This window comes from Paramormyrops kingsleyae, chromosome 24 (assembly GCF_048594095.1).
Source record: "Paramormyrops kingsleyae isolate MSU_618 chromosome 24, PKINGS_0.4, whole genome shotgun sequence".
NCBI classification, from domain to species: domain Eukaryota; kingdom Metazoa; phylum Chordata; class Actinopteri; order Osteoglossiformes; family Mormyridae; genus Paramormyrops; species Paramormyrops kingsleyae.
In genome coordinates this window covers 3,972,352-3,991,309 of record NC_132820.1, presented here as the reverse complement: position 1 = coordinate 3,991,309, position 18,958 = coordinate 3,972,352, and the positions used below count along the sequence as shown (strand labels likewise).

General features: G+C 43.4%; 1 long non-coding RNA gene across 1 annotated transcript; it reads right to left on the bottom strand.

Annotated features, from left to right (window-relative positions):
• Positions 1-9,256: 9,256 nt before the first annotated feature.
• LOC111850063 (uncharacterized) lies at positions 9,257-11,410 on the bottom strand. Its single transcript, XR_002839704.2, has 3 exons — positions 11,314-11,410; positions 9,934-10,061; positions 9,257-9,451 (listed from the first exon to the last, which is right to left on the bottom strand). It is a non-coding gene; the product is annotated as an uncharacterized lncRNA (long non-coding RNA).
• Between the last annotated feature and the right edge of the window lie 7,548 nt (positions 11,411-18,958).

Below are 18,958 nucleotides of genomic sequence, written 5' to 3'. Positions count from 1 at the left end.
TCACTTGATAAGCTAGTATGGCGTTAAATTAGTGACAAAACTCGCGCGCATAAAAACCCATTTTGTTTTAGAGCTATTAACCCCTTAGTTGTTGCTCCATTGCATTTTAAGTGGATGCTATTTAATAATTAATAACTATTACAGATCACTATAATATGAAAATCCATATGAGGCTAACTTAACCGCGGTCAGTGACACGTTATCTTCATCTTCTACCAAAGCAAATAGCCAATCGTAGTCAATATTTTTAAAAACCAATCAAAGGAGCGGAGATATTAGCCACAGTTCCCGCCTCCAAAGTGTCAAAATTCATCCTGTCGAGAGAGCGAGTGCTGTGCAGACGCGAGCGCGTAGAGAGGATGGGTTTTCAGCTCGCGAGCGCATACGCGCGCGTGGTTTTTATGCGCGCGAGTTTTAGCACCAATTCAACGCCATAAGCTAGTTATTCAGTTAACCATCAGTACAAATAAAAATCTGTACTGCAGCATTAATTCATTTATTCAGTATTTACTAAGCTTGGGGTCAGCAGAGATGTTACACTCAGTGGTTGCACCTCGACATTGGTCCTTGGTTCACGTACATAGTCATAGAATATCAAACTAACAACATTCTCTGTCATTTTCCTGTGATACCAACACATTAGTTTCACTAACCATTCAGCTTTGTGAATATGGTACACCCCGACAAACTAGCACTTAGAAGTTGATAAATTATCTGTGTGAACGAAGAATGCATTTCCCAGATACCATGGGGGGGGGGGGGGGGGGGGGGAACAAATTTATATCAAGTGACAATTTAATCCTTTGTCCTTGTGATAGAGATTACATGATTATTTTTTTTCACTCACTCAAGTTTCTACTGTTAATTGAGAGGTTTTGAAAATAAAATGTTCTTGCAGGATTGCTGCCTAGAGCAACATCAACAAAATCTGAGGAAACTTCATTAAGTCTGTAATATGTGGTGCCAATCAATTAAAATGTATTTAGGGTAGCACACTTATACATAAAAGTATTTTCACAAACCCTGGCATTTTTTCTAGAGGTTATTACAAAAAAAATAGACAAAAACCTGGCAAATGGTCGCAAATGGAGGGAATCTGAAAATAATCCGAATGCTGACCCCTTGTAATGTAGAGGATTGCAGACATTGATTAAAAATACTGTATTAAAATGGCTATACAAGGCATATAGATTGAAAATGCATTTAAAAATTACAAAGTCCATTTTACCTAGAAGAAATCAAAAAGGTCTTTAAGCGTGACATATTCTTTGATGCCTCAAATCTATCAGGGATATGTGTACAATACACCTTGAAGAATACAAAGACTTATCATTTCTTTACTGATAAAAAAAATAACTACTAACAAGTATAATCTACCCGTCTCTTATCTGTGCATGACTGCCTGATGTTGTTGCTAAATCAGGTTCGCGGTTCCCTCCCACCGAATGGTGCAAACAACACAAGGTCAAGTCCACGTTAATTTGGATTTTGATGGGATGAAACACCTCGAGCCCTACGGGCGAATCTCGCACACGCCTGATTGCTCTAGTGGTCTCACTCGCAGGGCGTCTACTTGACAGGGTCAGCAGATAATAAATGGGTCTCCAGTCCGTCATGTTTTATTCACTTTGTACACAACGCTGTAACCAAGGAGAAGTCGTCAAAATCCTACGATGCCTCGCCTGGTCCCGCACCTTATTCGGGACTAGCGGCAGCGGCAAGGCGGGAACACGAGGACGGCGTGATCAAAGCACCCTGTGAAGAACAGGACCGCTCATTAACCTGCTTTGGAGAGCTTCCCTTTATATCCGTAACGTTTCATGTTACGTATAGCGGATGAAGCAAACAGCTAGAGGGTTATCATTACGGTCGTCGCTGCTGAAAAGCTATCGCTATCCTTCGTTTCAAATGCAAACACACAAATAAACATCTACGTTGTAAAAAAAAAAAAGAAAGATGCGCAGCGGAAGAGGCGTCGCCCCCCAGGGGGACTCGTGGCAGGAGCGTAAACATGAGGTACGCCGTCATTGGGCGAGAGAACCCACGTCCCGAGTATTAAAATCAATGTTGAATTACGCCGGTTATGTGAGGAACATCTGACAGTCTGTGTACTGTAGGCTATCAAAGAGCGTCTGAATGGGACATGGTGCTGCAGAAACGTGTACGGGGGGGGGCTGGAAGAAATGTTCAAAGTCAGACGTGCTAAAGCTGCTCTGCTCACATCAAAGGCGAATGAATACATTTTCCTCAAACAGACTGCAAAGGACGGGATGTGATTGAAATTGGGGCTGGAGATAGCCTTCGCAGTAAGAAAAGCTACCGATTTCATTCCAATGTTAATAGGGACCAGCGGAAGAGACGGTGACTTCGGGTAAACATAGATCCATGCGGCACGGTGACAGGCCGTCTCGGAAGTTTTGACACGTTTGTCAGTCTTGATTGCACCTGCTGTGATTACCGCGCCTGCGTTTTTGTAACCAGGTCGCACTCCGTTGCATGGTATCTGCATCGGTGCCACACTTAATCACAGCTCATTACTGTCAAAAAAAAATCACAAGAATATGTAAAACAGCAGTACACCGTTTTGGCTAATATGGCAGCCACAAAGCAAGAACGCAATAATAAAGCGAAAACGGAATGCCTATCACCTGTCTGGGGGGGGGGGGGGGGGTCAGAAACTCTAAATGTCACCACATCAAAGGGCCACCATCCCCTCTCGCCAAAGCTGTGCATCCTTTCACCAGGTCAAATGAAGAAGAAAGAGACTTTTCTCCTAGTACTGGAAGAGATAGCATTTCAGCCATGTATCTGAAACCATCCTCAATGGATGACGTCAACTGACCACCGGCTTGATATTGATACTTCAGACATCTGCATTTAAGGTTTGTTCTTGCTTAATCTTTATTTGCTTAATCATTATTTATTGCAGGGTCAGCAGAGCGATTTCGCCATTGGGCCCTTGAGCGAGGCCCTTAACCCCAATTGCTTCAAAGACTGGCTGACCCAGCTTCCGCAAAAATATGTCGCTTTGGATAAATGTGGCTGCTAAATAAATAAAACGCAAATGTATTTAGCATCTTGCAAAACTTACCTACGAAACAGGACAGGTGAACGCCACTCCCTTATAAGGACAGGTGATAGCCACTCCCTAATAAGGACCGGTGATGGCCACTCCCTAATAAGGACCGGTGATGGCCACTCCCTAATAAGGACAGGAGATGACAACTCCCCAATAAGGACAGGAGATGACAACTCCCTAATAAGGACAGGTGATGGCCACTCCCTAATAAGGACAGGTGATGGCCACTCCCTAATAAGGACAGGAGATGGCCACTCCCTAATAAGGACAGGAGATGGCCACTCCCTAATAAGGACAGCTGAACACCACTCCCTAATAAGGACAGGTGATGGCCACTCCCTAATAAGGACAGGTGATGGCCACTCCCTAATAAGGGCAGGTGATGGCCACTCCCTAATAAGGACAGGTGATGGCCACTCCCTAATAAGGACAGGAGATGACAACTCCCTAATAAGGACAGCAGATGGCCACTCCCTAATAAGGACAGGTGTTGGCCACTCCCTAATAAGGACAGCTGAACACCACTCCCTAATAAGGACAGGTGATGGCCACTCCCTAATAAGGGCAGGTGATGGCCACTCCCTTATAAGGACAGGTGATGGCCACTCCCTAATAAGGACAGGTGATGGCCACTCCCTAATAAGGACCGGTGATGGCCACTCCCTAATAAGGACCGGTGATGGCCACTCCCTAATAAGGACCGGTGATGGCCACTCCCTTATAAGGACAGGTGTTGGCCACTCCCTAATAAGGACAGCTGAACACCACTCCCTAATAAGGACAGGTGATGGCCACTCCCTAATAAGGGCAGGTGATGGCCACTCCCTTATAAGGACAGGTGATGGCCACTCCCTAATAAGGACAGGTGATGGCCACTCCCTAATAAGGACCGGTGATGGCCACTCCCTAATAAGGACCGGTGATGGCCACTCCCTAATAAGGACAGGTGATGGCCACTCCCTAATAAGGACAGGAGATGACAACTCCCTAATAAGGACCGGTGATGGCCACTCCCTTATAAGGACAGGTGATGGCCACTCCCTAATAAGGACCGGTGATGGCCACTCCCTAATAAGGACAGGAGATGACAACTCCCTAATAAGGACCGGTGATGGCCACTCCCTTATAAGGACAGGTGATGGCCACTCCCTAATAAGGACAGGTGATGGCCACTCCCTTATAAGGACAGGTGATGGCCACTCCCTAATAAGGACAGGTGATGGCCACTCCCTTATAAGGACAGGTGATGGCCACTCCCTAATAAGGACAGGTGATGGCCACTCCCTAATAAGGGCAGGTGATGGCCACTCCCTTATAAGGACAGGTGATGGCCACTCCCTAATAAGGACAGGTGATGGCCACTCCCTAATAAGGACAGCATATGGCCACTCCCTAATAAGGACAGGTGATGGCCACTCCCTAATAAGGACAGGAGATGACAACTCCCTAATAAGGACAGGTGATGGCCACTCCCTTATAAGGACAGGTGATGGCCACTCCCTAATAAGGACAGGTGATGGCCACTCCCTAATAAGGACAGGTGATGGCCACTCCCTAATAAGGACAGGAGATGACAACTCCCTAATAAGGACAGCAGATGGCCACTCCCTAATAAGGACAGGTGTTGGCCACTCCCTAATAAGGACCGGTGTTGGCCACTCCCTAATAAGGACAGGTGATGGCCACTCCCTAATAAGGACAGGTGATGGCCACTCCCTTACAAGGACAGGTGATGGCCACTCCCTTATAAGGACAGGTGCTGGCCACTCCCTAATAAGGACAGGTGATGGCCACTCCCTTATAAGGACAGGTGATGGCCACTCCCTAATAAGGGCAGGTGATGGCCACTCCCTAATAAGGACAGGTGATGGCCACTCCCTAATAAGGACAGGTGTTGGCCACTCCCTAATAAGGACAGCTGAACACCACTCCCTAATAAGGACAGGTGATGGCCACTCCCTAATAAGGGCAGGTGATGGCCACTCCCTAATAAGGACAGGTGCTGGCCACTCCCTAATAAGGACAGGTGATGGCCACTCCCTTATAAGGACAGGTGATGGCCACTCCCTAATAAGGGCAGGTGATGGCCACTCCCTAATAAGGACCGGTGATGGCCACTCCCTAATAAGGACCGGTGATGGCCACTCCCTAATAAGGACCGGTGATGGCCACTCCCTAATAAGGACAGGTGATGGCCACTCCCTAATAAGGACAGGTGATGGCCACTCCCTTATAAGGACAGGTGATGGCCACTCCCTAATAAGGGCAGGTGATGGCCACTCCCTAATAAGGACCGGTGATGGCCACTCCCTAATAAGGACCGGTGATGGCCACTCCCTAATAAGGACCGGTGATGGCCACTCCCTAATAAGGACAGGTGATGGCCACTCCCTAATAAGGACAGGTGATGGCCACTCCCTAATAAGGACAGGTCATGGCCACTCCCTAATAAGGACAGGTGATGGCCACTCCCTTATAAAGACAGGTGATGGCCACTCCCTTATAAGGACAGGTGATGGCCACTCCCTAATAAGGACAGGTGATGGCCACTCCCTAATAAGGACAGGTGATGGCCACTCCCTAATAAGGGCAGGTGATGGCCACTCCCTAATAAGGACAGGTGATGGCCACTCCCTAATAAGGACAGGAGATGACAACTCCCTAATAAGGACAGCATATGGCCACTCCCTAATAAGGACCGGTGATGGCCACTCCCTTATAAGAACAGGTGATGGCCACTCCCTAATAAGGACAGGAGATGACAACTCCCTTATAAGGACAGGTGATGGCCACTCCCTAATAAGGACAGGTGATGGCCACTCCCTTATAAAGACAGGTGATGGCCACTCCCTTATAAGGACAGGTGATGGCCACTCCCTTATAAGGACAGGTGATGGCCACTCCCTTATAAGGACAGGTGATGGCCACTCCCTTATAAGGACAGGTGATGGCCACTCCCTTATAAGGACCGGTGATGGCCACTCCCTTATAAGAACAGGTGATGGCCACTCCCTAATAAGGACAGGAGATGACAACTCCCTTATAAGGACAGGTGATGGCCACTCCCTAATAAGGACAGGTGATGGCCACTCCCTTATAAGGACAGGTGATGGCCACTCCCTTATAAGGACAGGTGATGGCCACTCCCTAATGCTTTGGGCCCGACCCTCAAGGTGTGCAAAATAATGGTCATTCGGAGTTTTTGCAGGTTCAGCAACCAGTTGCCTGCAAACCCCTACAACACTAGCATCTTTCAAAAACAAAGATATTACACACATGTCCACTTTGACAACCCCCCATGCTCCAGTCAGAGGGGGAGCAGGTGTCTCCTGTACACATATTAAAGAGTTTATAATTACAGATGCGAGACCCTGCCAAATGCCTCCTCATCAACATTCTGACACTGGGGCTGCCATTTTCCTTTTTTGTTTTTTACTCAAAGGAACACTTAACGTCCCATATACGTGACGCTCCTCTCGAAAATTGGGCGAATTTAGCCGAGAGAGATGGCAGCGAAGGGTACGGTTATGTGGTAATTAATGTGGAGGCAGAGGGACTAACAGATGGCCGCGGCTACAGAAACAGCACCGCGCGCGCGCGCGCGCACACACACACACGCGCACACACACACACACACACACACACCTGACACCCCAGGCATTACTAAAATGAGGCCACTGCTTCGGTGCCGTCCAAGGACTTATTGAGCACTAGCAGCACAGAAGCAGCACCACGGCCGCGTCGATTTGCGCCCCAGCGTCTCGCAGCACCGGGCTCATATTTTAAGAAGCAGGTGAGCGGAGTTTCGTCCGACATTTCCCAATTTGATATTTGCCCAGTTTTGCTGTGAGGAATGCCAGCCAGAACAGAACCCGGGCCTCCACGGGGGGGTGGGGGGGAGCAAGCTGATGGGCTGGGGGGGGGCGTGTCCCGCTGTGATCAAGAGGCACAGATTAAGATCTGCTTTGTTAAGGGAGCAGACTCATTATATAAAATATGCAATCAATAATTGGCAGGAAAATAAGACTGAACCTCAGGGAAGGGAGCTGATGCATCTGAGGGTATGCACCCCCCCCCCCCCCCCACCACAAAAAAATAATTCCCTTCAGCACTGGAAAAAAGTTACATTTTCAATTGCTGTGGAGTTTATGTATATTTATCAAAACACAGGCTCTCGAATCTCCACTTCCAGTTATAAAGACATGTTATTCAGTATCGTAACGCATCTCTTATAATACGTACGCCTTAGTTGCCTTTATCTGATTTTCTACTGACAATCATGACATTCAGAAGCATTTCGAAAAATAGCTGGCTATCACTGCGTTTTTACCTTCCCCTTGCCGCCGAACCCGCGGAACTCACTGGCTACAAAGGGCTATCTAGCCTAAAAATACACGCTTTAGCGTGCAGCACACATGATGAACAGCCCTCCTTCTGCGGCACACACCCCCAGCCGAGCCCCAGAGATGCTCATGCTGGAGGTTATTAATGTTTTCTGAGACAATACAAAGCACACATTTGACAGGGACCTTTGGCTAACACCCTACAGTACGCAAGTACCATTTTTTATTACCTGCTTCAAATAAATATCAGACAACTCCCAGGATGATAAGAGAAGTTTTTTTAAAAATAAAGATTTAAGACTGCCTGTCCCCATGGCGAACGACTTTCGAATATTTTTGGAAATAAAGTGCACTTGGGCAACCTGTTTTATGTACTTGTAATTAATTGGCAACACTGCCCCGTGAATTTACAACATCTGTCATTTTAGGCAAAAAAAACAAAGACACGCTTTTCATATTAACGGCGGAAACTAGGGGAATGTTAGGAAAGACAAAAGGGTTTACTCACTCCCTCGGGCTGGATAGAGAATGTAATCTTTGACCAGAAACGCTTAAAGAGAGTGGAATGTCTTCTGCAATAAAAAATAATTATCTTTTTTTGGGTTTGAGGGCCAAGTGTCAATGCATGAACATTCATCATAATCAGCGAGCACACGAAGGTGTTGCAACCTCGACGACACGGAAAGGGAACCGGGCAAATGATATCGTTCCTTCGAGCTTTGATAGAAAAATCGAGTTTTTCCTTAAATGCATCTTAGGGGGGAAAAATCGTTTTAAAAAACCTTTAAAATCTATCATTTGAGATACTTACGAGATACAAAATGTTGAAACTTGGACAATTTGGACTGGGGAAAGAAGGAAAAAATATCCTAGTGGTGTGGAGAGATACTGACCCAGGATCAGTTTCTTTACACGCAGCACTCGAATTTTCAGAAATACGTGGATACTCTCATTTTTTCAGCTTTGTAGTTTTAATACATTAAACTGCCGCTGGATATGCTCTGCTCTTAATTTTATGAATAATCTCCCCAACCTTGAAAACGCTATCCTACGGCTTTGATTAATTATTATCTAGGATAATCTGCAGCTTTGTATAAAATATTGCGTATTAATAAATTCTGCGGCAACAATGTAGGAGGTAAATTATGTATGCGGAAGACTGCAAGCACGCGGGCAAATAAGCGCAGCATTAGCGGAAATGAGTTATGAACCTGTTTGGCAAAAATGGGATACCTCTGTGTCACTCACCTTCCCAATACATCATAATCGCTGCTGCATTTATTTTAATCTGTTTGTTTAAACTGTGTTACATACATAATTATAAAGCAACAAAACCAAAACAGAATAATAAACACAAGTGTAACAAGTACTTGGGGAACAGATAAATAAGTGTAATTTAATTTAATGCATCTTAACATTAGCCTACGTGCCAAATGCTAGGGATTATTGCTGAGCTTCAACTGCGAAGATATATTGCAAAATAAACATTTGCAGGGATTCACGTTTATACCTCAAGGAAGTTTTCTTAGCTATAAAAATAAAACACTGCTACAGAATGTGAAGGCAGTGATTTTTACATGTTTTCTGTGTCTGCCCGGGAACCGGAGAAATCTCTTTTCTAAGCGGGACATTGTGCTCGATGGATGGCTGCAAACAGACCTGGCGAGTATAGATCGAATCAGGCCAGAATAAGAAATCACCGAGCGCCGCCCTGATGACTTGAGGGAGACCGGCATCGCTGTGCATCAGTAATGTGAGCCAGGCTCCCGTTACCGCGGCACCTCGGCCAAATTAAGAGCTGGAGGAGCTCTGTGATTTCGACTGGGCCATTCATTTAACTTCAGCGCTGGGGGGAAAATGAGGTAGCTACGTCTTGAACGCCGGCCAAATTGGGTTCCAGTGTACCTGAGAGTGGCCGACTTCGCCGAGGTTGACGTGCTGGCCTTCTTGGGTGGTCTGCGGAAGTCATCTTTGTAGATTAAAGCTATTAGCTGCCCTCTGTATCGCGCCGCCGCACCGCAGAGCCAACCTTTAATTCAGAAACAGCATCGTTAGCCTTCTCCTACCTCTGGCTAAGCGACTGATGCACTCATATAGTGCTTTTCATCTCTCCACTAATATCTTACCATGAACTCACATTTCACACGCTGGCTCAGGATTGTGGAGAATAATCTCAAAGAGGGCTAATTCATTCATTTTTTTTTGGCTCGTATGGTTGACATATAGGACCTATACCGGGGTCTCCAACTCCGGTCCTGGAGAGCTACTCTCCAGGTTTTCTATTCTACCTGGTGACTGATGAGGCACAGCTGTTCCTGGCATTTACCTGAGAGCAGGTGTCGCTCGTCAGAAGCCGGGTAGGATAGAAAACCTACTGGATCAAAGCTCTCCAGGACCGGAGTTGGAGACCCCTGACCTATTTCATCAATGGCCTGCATCAGATTGACCTTAATAGCCGTAATAGTATCTGGTGATTAACTTCCGTCAACAAAATCTGGTTCTTCGTATTACCTCAGCAAGTCCATCTATGCTGTAGTTAACGTGACCGGTAATTTTGGGCAAACGTCCCAGTGCGTGTCAGCTGGCCGGCCATGAAGATGCTGGTTCATATGAAGGGGAATAGAGCCAGGATATCAAATCTGTGAAAAGTGAGGAGAGAAACATGACGTTGTCTTTGCTATCAGGAAAGGCTGCTTCTGCAGGTACTTTGGAGTCCCATTTGACCTGTATCTTTCACATTATTGTGAATTATAGTACAGTTATGTTTCATTTCTCCATATCCGCTCATCAGCCCCCCCCCCCCCCCCACCCTCCCCTAAACCATGTGCAGCGTTGCCTGGAATCGCAGACTCCCCCGATACCCTGCTCTGGGTTCCCAGCAATCAAGCCAACCTGTGCCCTTATCCGTGCAGAATGGTTTTCTAGGAGCCTCTGTCAGTTTATTATCAGGGCAAACTGCTGCTTGTTTTGTTCTGGGAACATGAGTCGAGGATGAAGCCAAAGGTTCAGTGACAGCCATAGGGAAGAATGGGCTTTTAGGTTAAACGTGACGGCTCTGTTCCAGAATTTTGTGTACACTGGCCAATAATGTAATTCCTTTTCTGAACCAATAACGTAATAATTTTTACCGATAATGTAATAATTTATTACAGTATTGGCCATTATTAACATTTAATAATGGGATTACATTATCAACATTTATTACATTATTCACAATTTTTACATTAATGGCTGCAACAATGTGACACTTCTGTTTCTGAAGTTGCCTTTTGTAAATAAATTACTTTGAGCAGGAAGGAATCTTTTTTTTTTTTTTTTACCAAGGTTGGAATACTCAGTCTATTTTGGTGTCACCCGTCATTTGCCCTAGTAATGGTAATTACCCCTGGGGGCATCAGTGGTGCTAATGGACTACGCAATGATCTAAACGAATCAGAAAAAAAGTCGGTCTGGCCTTAAGTACATTGGGATTATAGGTCAGTAAACAGTCTTTATTGGTTTCTCTGGTCCATTGGGCTATTCATGCTTAAAAATGGTTATAATTAATTTGATGTGAATCTGGCACTATCTTTAATTAAACTTTAAAAAGCTAGATTTCTGGTTCAGTGGGGTATGAAATAAAATTATGTTTTGTATACCAAATGCTGTAGACCTCTAAGAAAAGATCAGATCAATTTTTTACGCTCCGCAGGTAAACCTTTGCTCTCAGCAACGTAATTAATCATCATCTTTGTACAGTAACTCTTTAATCAATACAATGATTAACATTTACCCCATTTATTTTCTGTACAAAGGCTTTTAAAGTGCCAAGATCCTGCCAAAGGATTTAGCTTTAGCTACGTACTGACATCTGTTTTGCATTGTTAAAAGTAAATAATTATTATAATTTACCTGATATGCATCATATAAAAGCTGAAGTATGCATTCCTTAACATGCACTAACATTTTTCAGAAAATACACAGCTGGTATCTCTGCTCTGTTCCATAGGGACTTAAATAAATAACCAGAAACATACCATGTAACGTTTAACTCAACAGATCACACCTTCAAAAATGGCGACAGAACAAACACGCAGGGCTGTTGGGAATTGTAGTTTTTTAAATACCACAACAGGCCATTGCATTTCATTGTCAAGTTGATAGAATGTTAAAGGAATGGTGCCCTGTTATATAAATAATACAATCATTTTCTTAACCATTTAACGATAATTGGTTACTTGAGTCTGAAAGCAATGTATGTAAACCACGCTATCATAGGTTCCTCTAATTAAGGCTTTTTGAAACTGAAAAGTTTATTTTCTTAAACTTTACTTTATTAGGCATAAAACTATTTATTGGCAAAGAAATCAGGTAAAACATCCATCCATCCGATTATACCGAGCAGGGTCACAAGAGGCAGCCTAAAATCTGCACAGGGAGCAGGAGGTCCAGCTTTGGCATGACGCCCGTCTGCTGCCGTGCACGCGCACGCACACACACACACACACACACGCACGCACACACATCGGTCAATTTGAAGACGCCAATTAGGCTAAGCGAATGTCTTTGAACTGCAGGAGACAGCCTGCGTGACACCGGGAGAACAGGCAGACTCCGCACACAGATCAGAAGCGGGATTTAAACCCACAACCCTGACTGTGCGAGGTTTTAGTGCTACCTACCGAGCCGCCATGGAATAAAAACTGATAGAACTACTAGCTTATAAAATGTAAATAAATATATATTATATTATAGGAAGAACGGAGAAACTACTCTGTAACAGTAATGAGAGCAATTTAAATTCGTTACTTCTCACCTTTGGCTCCGGCTCATTAATAACAGTGTTTTTGTTCACAGAAGCGACCTGTGTCAGGGGATCGCTGCGGTTGTCATGGCGATCTGTAACCTGTCTGGAAGCGTGCATACCCTGCAGAGGGTGCCAGCCCATCACCGGGCACTTGTGCACACACGCGGGTCTTTAGTGTACTCAGCCATTTAAAGCACTCAACTGAACTGATTATTACAGTAAACTTAACTAATCCTGCAGTCGTCCTCGGTGCTGGGGAGGGGGGCACAGGAGCAAGAGCCGCAGATAAATACCGAAATAAAAAATTAAGGTAACAGTTACGTGTCGGGTGGTTCTTTGCCTCAGTAGCCGTAGGCTTAAAAACGTATAATTCATGACCTGTCACACACTAACCCACTTAAACTACGCTTACTACACGTACGTTACACCAAGGCATTATTTTCACGTTTACAAGGGCGGAAACGCATTTATTGGTAGAATTAGGCTTTCTTCCGTCAATGATGAAACATTTCTGTTTGATTTCCGTTCACTTTAAATTGTGTTCTACTTCTGGAATTTTAAGTAGGCCCTAATGTTAATTAGAATTTAAGATTATGATCGTGCATCGATTTACTTCTGTGATTGACCTGGCTGGCACTACGTGTTATAGATAGACACCCTTCCGACCAGTCAATTTGGAGAAGTCGGCAGCGCCGTGGTATCAGAAAGAAATAATCGCGATCTTGCATTTTAAGTAAAGGGCAAAGGGTTACTGCATGAGGCATTTTGCCATATTTTGCCAGTTCTGTGTGTGATGCTGTCCAGGTATGCACTAGGTATCCCCATTCAGGTTCCTTCCACAGTTCAAAGACGTCTGGAAGGTGAACTGGAACCATAACGCCAGTGTGCGGCTGCCGGAGATGGACTCGTGCCCCATGCAGAGTGTAACATGTCCGCTCGAGTCACGATTCAAGTACTTATTTGTCACATGCGCAGTAAACAATGCCGATCTTAAATAGATCGCAAGTACAAATTAAGATGCAAACAGTAACAAAGTTAAGTTTATAGCCTAACAGCAAATTACGTAGTGAAATGTGGATACAATGCAAATATTGCAAGAGCGGAGGATAATCCCGTCCAGGTGTGTGTGTGTGTATAAAACATATATATACACACACACACACACATATATATATATATATATATATATATATATATATATATATATATATATATATATATATATATATATTATATAAAAATAAACACACATCACACACACACACAGCTGGAGATAATCCACATGAGCACAGACAGACCTTCACCCACATCCAGATATTACAAAATGGCTTTTAATATTAAACATGCAAAATTAAAAGCACTTCACAGATAAATGTGATGAGATAATAAGAGGCCCTAGAAGTTTTAAATATTAAGCTGTGGAATAAATCACTGTTTCACCTGCTCTTCTTCTCCTAGTCATTGTAGCTGCGATCGTATCAGAAATGTACCATCCCAATTACACACAATCTTCTCTACACAAGTTCGATGACCTTAGTTGCACCAAACAACTATAAAAGAAATTAAGGTGATGGATAGGACTTCAGAAATAAACTTGACCATTTTATTACGGCATATTTATTCCGATACTGTCACTGGGTGCCGCGTTGGCATATTTATCAGGAGATAAAGGTCATTAGTCAAGTGTTTAGATGCCAGGAAGATGGAGAACGGTGGTGACCTACCGTAAGCTTTATTTATAACAGGGGAAGCCTTGAGGAAAGAGAGGAGAATAAAATCTACTGAACAGAAGGGACTGTAGAGGATACCGGAGAGAGGTGAAGGAGGAGGTGAAATGGGGTTTCTGCCGGAAGATAAGCACCGGAATCATAGCAACTGATTCAAAATTTTAAATAAGTCACCGATGAATGACACCATCAATTACGGTAAAAAAAAAATTTCATGGAAAAATATAGGTAATTAGGTTTCTAAAAGGAACGTTAGAAATCGCTTTTAGAAACTGCTTTAGCCCTTCCGTATCTGTTATCAGACGTACTCTATGTGAAAGCATGATTGCGTAAAGTAGCATATTAGTCCGTCGAAATCTTTCATTTTCCTAAAACTTGTAGGCTTTCACGCAGTGGACGAAGAACTGAAGCAATTTCCAAAACAAGGTCGCAAGGTTTTAAATTACAATCTATTTTCCATTCAAATATTTGATTAAATGGTGGTATCATTTGTCCCTGAATAATGCAATTCCGAAGACTATTGGATCCATGCAGATATTTGCCAGTCCTCAAAAGTCACGCGATGACCTCTATACGTACGCTTCAAGATGTCACAGAAAACGAATGACAAGAAGCCAAGTAGTGAAACAAATTAAATTTCCCTTTTGTCTGAACGTATTATGGTGAATAATTGATGCTCAAGCCATGACAAGCCACCAATGTCTCTAATTAATTATATTATAATATTAATTATTGATGTTCAGCTTTGAATTAAATAAGTAGCCTTTATGCGTTAAGGTCATAATTCAGTGTACATTGTATTAATTTAATGGAACAAAATGAATGACAAAAGTATCTGCAGTATTCTTATTGATGTATATGTAAATACAGTCGTCCCTCGTTTATCGTGCTCGAATACATAGCCCTACAGTCCATACGTACAGTAATTTTAATTTTAATTGTAATACAGAGTTGTATAATTGACTCAGACAACCGAGCGCGCGCTGTATCATTTTCACTGTCTATCAACTTTTTAATGAATAAATGTATTTGAAAAAACCGCGATAGAGTGAAGCCGCGAAAGTCGAAGCGCGAAATGGCGAGGGACGACTGTACCTGTATATGTACTGAGTTGCTATTTCGTTATAACTGGAAAATCCACTTTTTAAATGTATTGCACTTTGGCAGGGAATTGGTCAATATCATTAATGAGCTTTTCTGTTTTTATTTAGCAGTGGTGAAAGAAAGTTCTGACCCTGGGATAAGGTGCTCTGGAACGCAGCAGGCTACCAGCATGATAAAATGGACTTCTTCCCAGCAGTTGATGTAATTCCTTGCATTACGATTATTCTGAAGACCTACAATTTCTATGTCTCCCCCTTCTGGCCTGGGGGTTTCATCACCAGTCATAACTTCCTTCCAAAATGTCTTCCTAGTTTCACGGCCCAACCCTTCAGCATATCCACGGTGTGGCTGCTAGTGCGGTCCAGCCCGTCCCCAAACTCCTCCCGTTTGTCATCGTCAGGCTTGAGTGGGACTTATTCGCGGCTTGCAGGGTGATGGATGGTCTTGGGTCGTCCCTCAGTAAGTCCCACTCCTCCGGGAAACTGCCAATAGCTCTCCCCAAGGACGTCCCTCTTCCCCCCAAAGTCAGAGTGACCTTCTAGCAAGTCAGAACTGAAGAGTCTCTTGGTTCCTCTCCAAGTTAAAACCTTAGCGAGCACTTCTCGCATTTCAGAAAAATAAAACAGACCCAAATGGGACCATCTTTAGAGGGCCGTGCGTGTCCTTCAATAGTGATGCTTACTCCGGTGTTTACACATCATTATTACAATATTAAAATCAATACATTTATACATCTACAGTTATCGCAGGACAGAGCTAAAAAAAATCCTTCAAGGATTCTCCTGATCCCAGTTAGTGCCTGTTTAGCCAGCTGAATTCAGGCAACCCCTCTGTAGCCAGAGTCTCAAGAGCAGCTGCTATCTCCAGGCTAACAGGCTTCTCAGCCCGGACATGGTCACTGACTTGTTTATAATTGTCTGTTAATTATTTATGTCTCTCACTGCACCAATTGCACACTGCCTACTGCAGTGCTCACTGTATGTCATGCTATTTTGCACACCGTTTTTGAATAGAATTTTAAACATAGCATTTTATTTATTGCCTATATGACCTTGGTTCCCCTCCCCCTCTTTTCATTTATTTATCGATGCTCTTGTTTTTGTAGAGTCACAAGAGCGAGCCAGATTTTCACTGCACTGCAAATTGTACCAGCACAACCGCGGATGTGACAAATAAAATCTTGAACGTTGAATTACACGCACTCTTAAAGAGGCAGACAACTGCGAAACGGAAACTACAAAAACAGCGACCTCGATTACCGAACTGGATTCATAGTCAAACAGATATTAATATTAAAACAGAACCTTTCAGTAAGAAGTTTGCATTCACTAAATATTCATATGTATGCCAGAAAATGGGGGAAAAAATGAAACTTTGTGATCTGGATCAGGTCACCCATTAAGTAAATGCAATTCTAATGAATACACACCTCTTAATTAATGTTTAATGTTTTAATTTAATTTTGATTAAAGTTCTCCAGCTGAACGTTGCACAGTATCTAATGATGAGAAGGCTCTCAGGTGGGAGAAACTCCTTGCCAAGGGACCGGGCAAGCCTTTGCAATCCCGGCGCGGTGTTCAATAATAGCTTCCTGCCATTTGCAATATCATTAAAAGGCAGATCTTTAAGCCGCACCAAAAGGATATGAAACAACTAATCAAGCTTCACAGAGCTTCAACAATCCAAATATTTAATAGCTTTCTTCCCCATTAAAGAGCAAACCGATTTCTACAGACAGATACATTTAATTGGGCTACCATCAAAAAACACACACACACTCACACAAAAAGCATGCACTTATTTGGCAAGGTTCTAAACATTTTAATGCATTCTTTGAGCGGAATCGAATCGTCAAACAATTATTTAGGATCTATATGAATACCATTTGTTTTCAGGAAGCAGGTAGACATATGCGGACTTGACCACTGTGTTTACATACGTTAAATAATCTTGTAAATTAATATGACATTATAGCTCTTAAAAGCCTATAATCAACCTGATAAAGAATGATTTTTATTGTCTGCAATAAATGTTTAAAAATTATAAGGTAAAAGTGTAAGAAGCCATTGATTAATTGTCTTTAATTGTAGTTATCAGGCTGAATGCATTATAGATACCTTCATAATGCAGTACAAAGCATCCTTATTCTTATGCCAACCATTATAATGCATTATGAATTTATCTACAGTGCATTATAGATGAGGGCTTCATAGAGCATTCATAATGCATAATACACATGGCTATGTGTAATTCCTTTTTATAAATAGTTATGGCCGTGTTTATAATGCTTTATGAATGCATCATAATACATTATGAAGGTATCTATAATGCATTATGATGACTGCTTTAAGTAACGTATTACCGCTTGTTGATTTACACTACCGTATGTTATATTCACTTCTTGGTAATATATCGGCAAGCGTGGTGCGTGAATCATTTGTCATCTGTGAAATGTGGAAAGAAGGTGGCCGTTTGTGTAGGCCAGCTTTGTATATTAACTTTTCAGAGACATCTGAGATACTGCATCTTACTGAATATATCTTTTTGCGGAGGAACAAAGGGTTTTCCTCCTGTTCGCCGAAAAATATCGACCCAAAGGACAGCATTACTTTTGGCATGAGGCGCCCTGTGAAGAAGCTGAATCATGTTTAACAAGCTCTCTAAATTGAGCACCAAACATACATTCTGAAGCCAGTTTTAATAAATCATTCAGGGGAAGAAATTCCCCTTGTTGGTATTTATTCTTTAAATTGACACCCACTTGTTAAACCACGTACCGGGAAATTAATGAAAGGCTGCAAGGTAACTATAGGCAGAGTCCTGCACTTTAGGAAATGGCAAAGCCATTTATCATCCGAGGCCATTATGCAGACGCAGACCCACTGCCGTGACATGCGGTGCGCCCCAATTAAGGCAGTCACATGCAATCAGAATACGCCCCCTACAGACGAGGCGAGTCATTGACCATAATATCCACTCATCGCTTTCATTATGAAGTGTAAGGCAGGGCAGCCAAGGCTGCATCTACACCTGAAACAGTCACACAACATGAGGGGAATGACTTGTGACAGGCAGGTCTGCCATCATGGACAGTGGATGGAACATTGGCAGCTTTTCTACTGGCTAATACTGGTTACAGCTGGATGGAATATAAGCCATGCTTCCTCTGGATAGAGGGAGATGTAACCACCACTATCATCACTATCATCATCATCATCACCATCATCATCATCACCATCGTCATCACTATCATCATCACCATCGTCATCATCATCACCATCATCATCACCACCACCATCATCATCATCACTATCACCACCGTCATCGTCACCACCACCATCATCATCACCATAATCATCACCACCATAATCATCACCACCACCATCATCACCACCATCATAGTCGTCTTCATCATCGCCACCATCATCATCATCACCACCGTCATCACCATCATCATCATCACTATCACCACCACCGTCATCATTATCACCACCGTCATCGTCATCACCACCACCATCATCACCATCGTCATCACCACCATCATAGTCGTCTTCATCATCACCGCCACCATCATCATCACCACCATCATAGTCGTCATCATCATCACCACCATCATAGTCGTCTTCATCATCACCACCACCATCATCATCACCACCGTCATCACCATCATCATCATCACCACCATCATCGTCATCACCACCATCATCATCACCACCGTCATCACCATCATCATCATCACCACCATCATCGTCATCACCACCATCATCATCACCATCATCATCACCACCACCATCACCACCATCATCGTCATCACCACCATCATCATCACCACCATCATAGTCGTCATCATCATCACCACCATCATAGTCGTCTTCATCATCACCACCACCATCATCATCACCACCGTCATCACCATCAT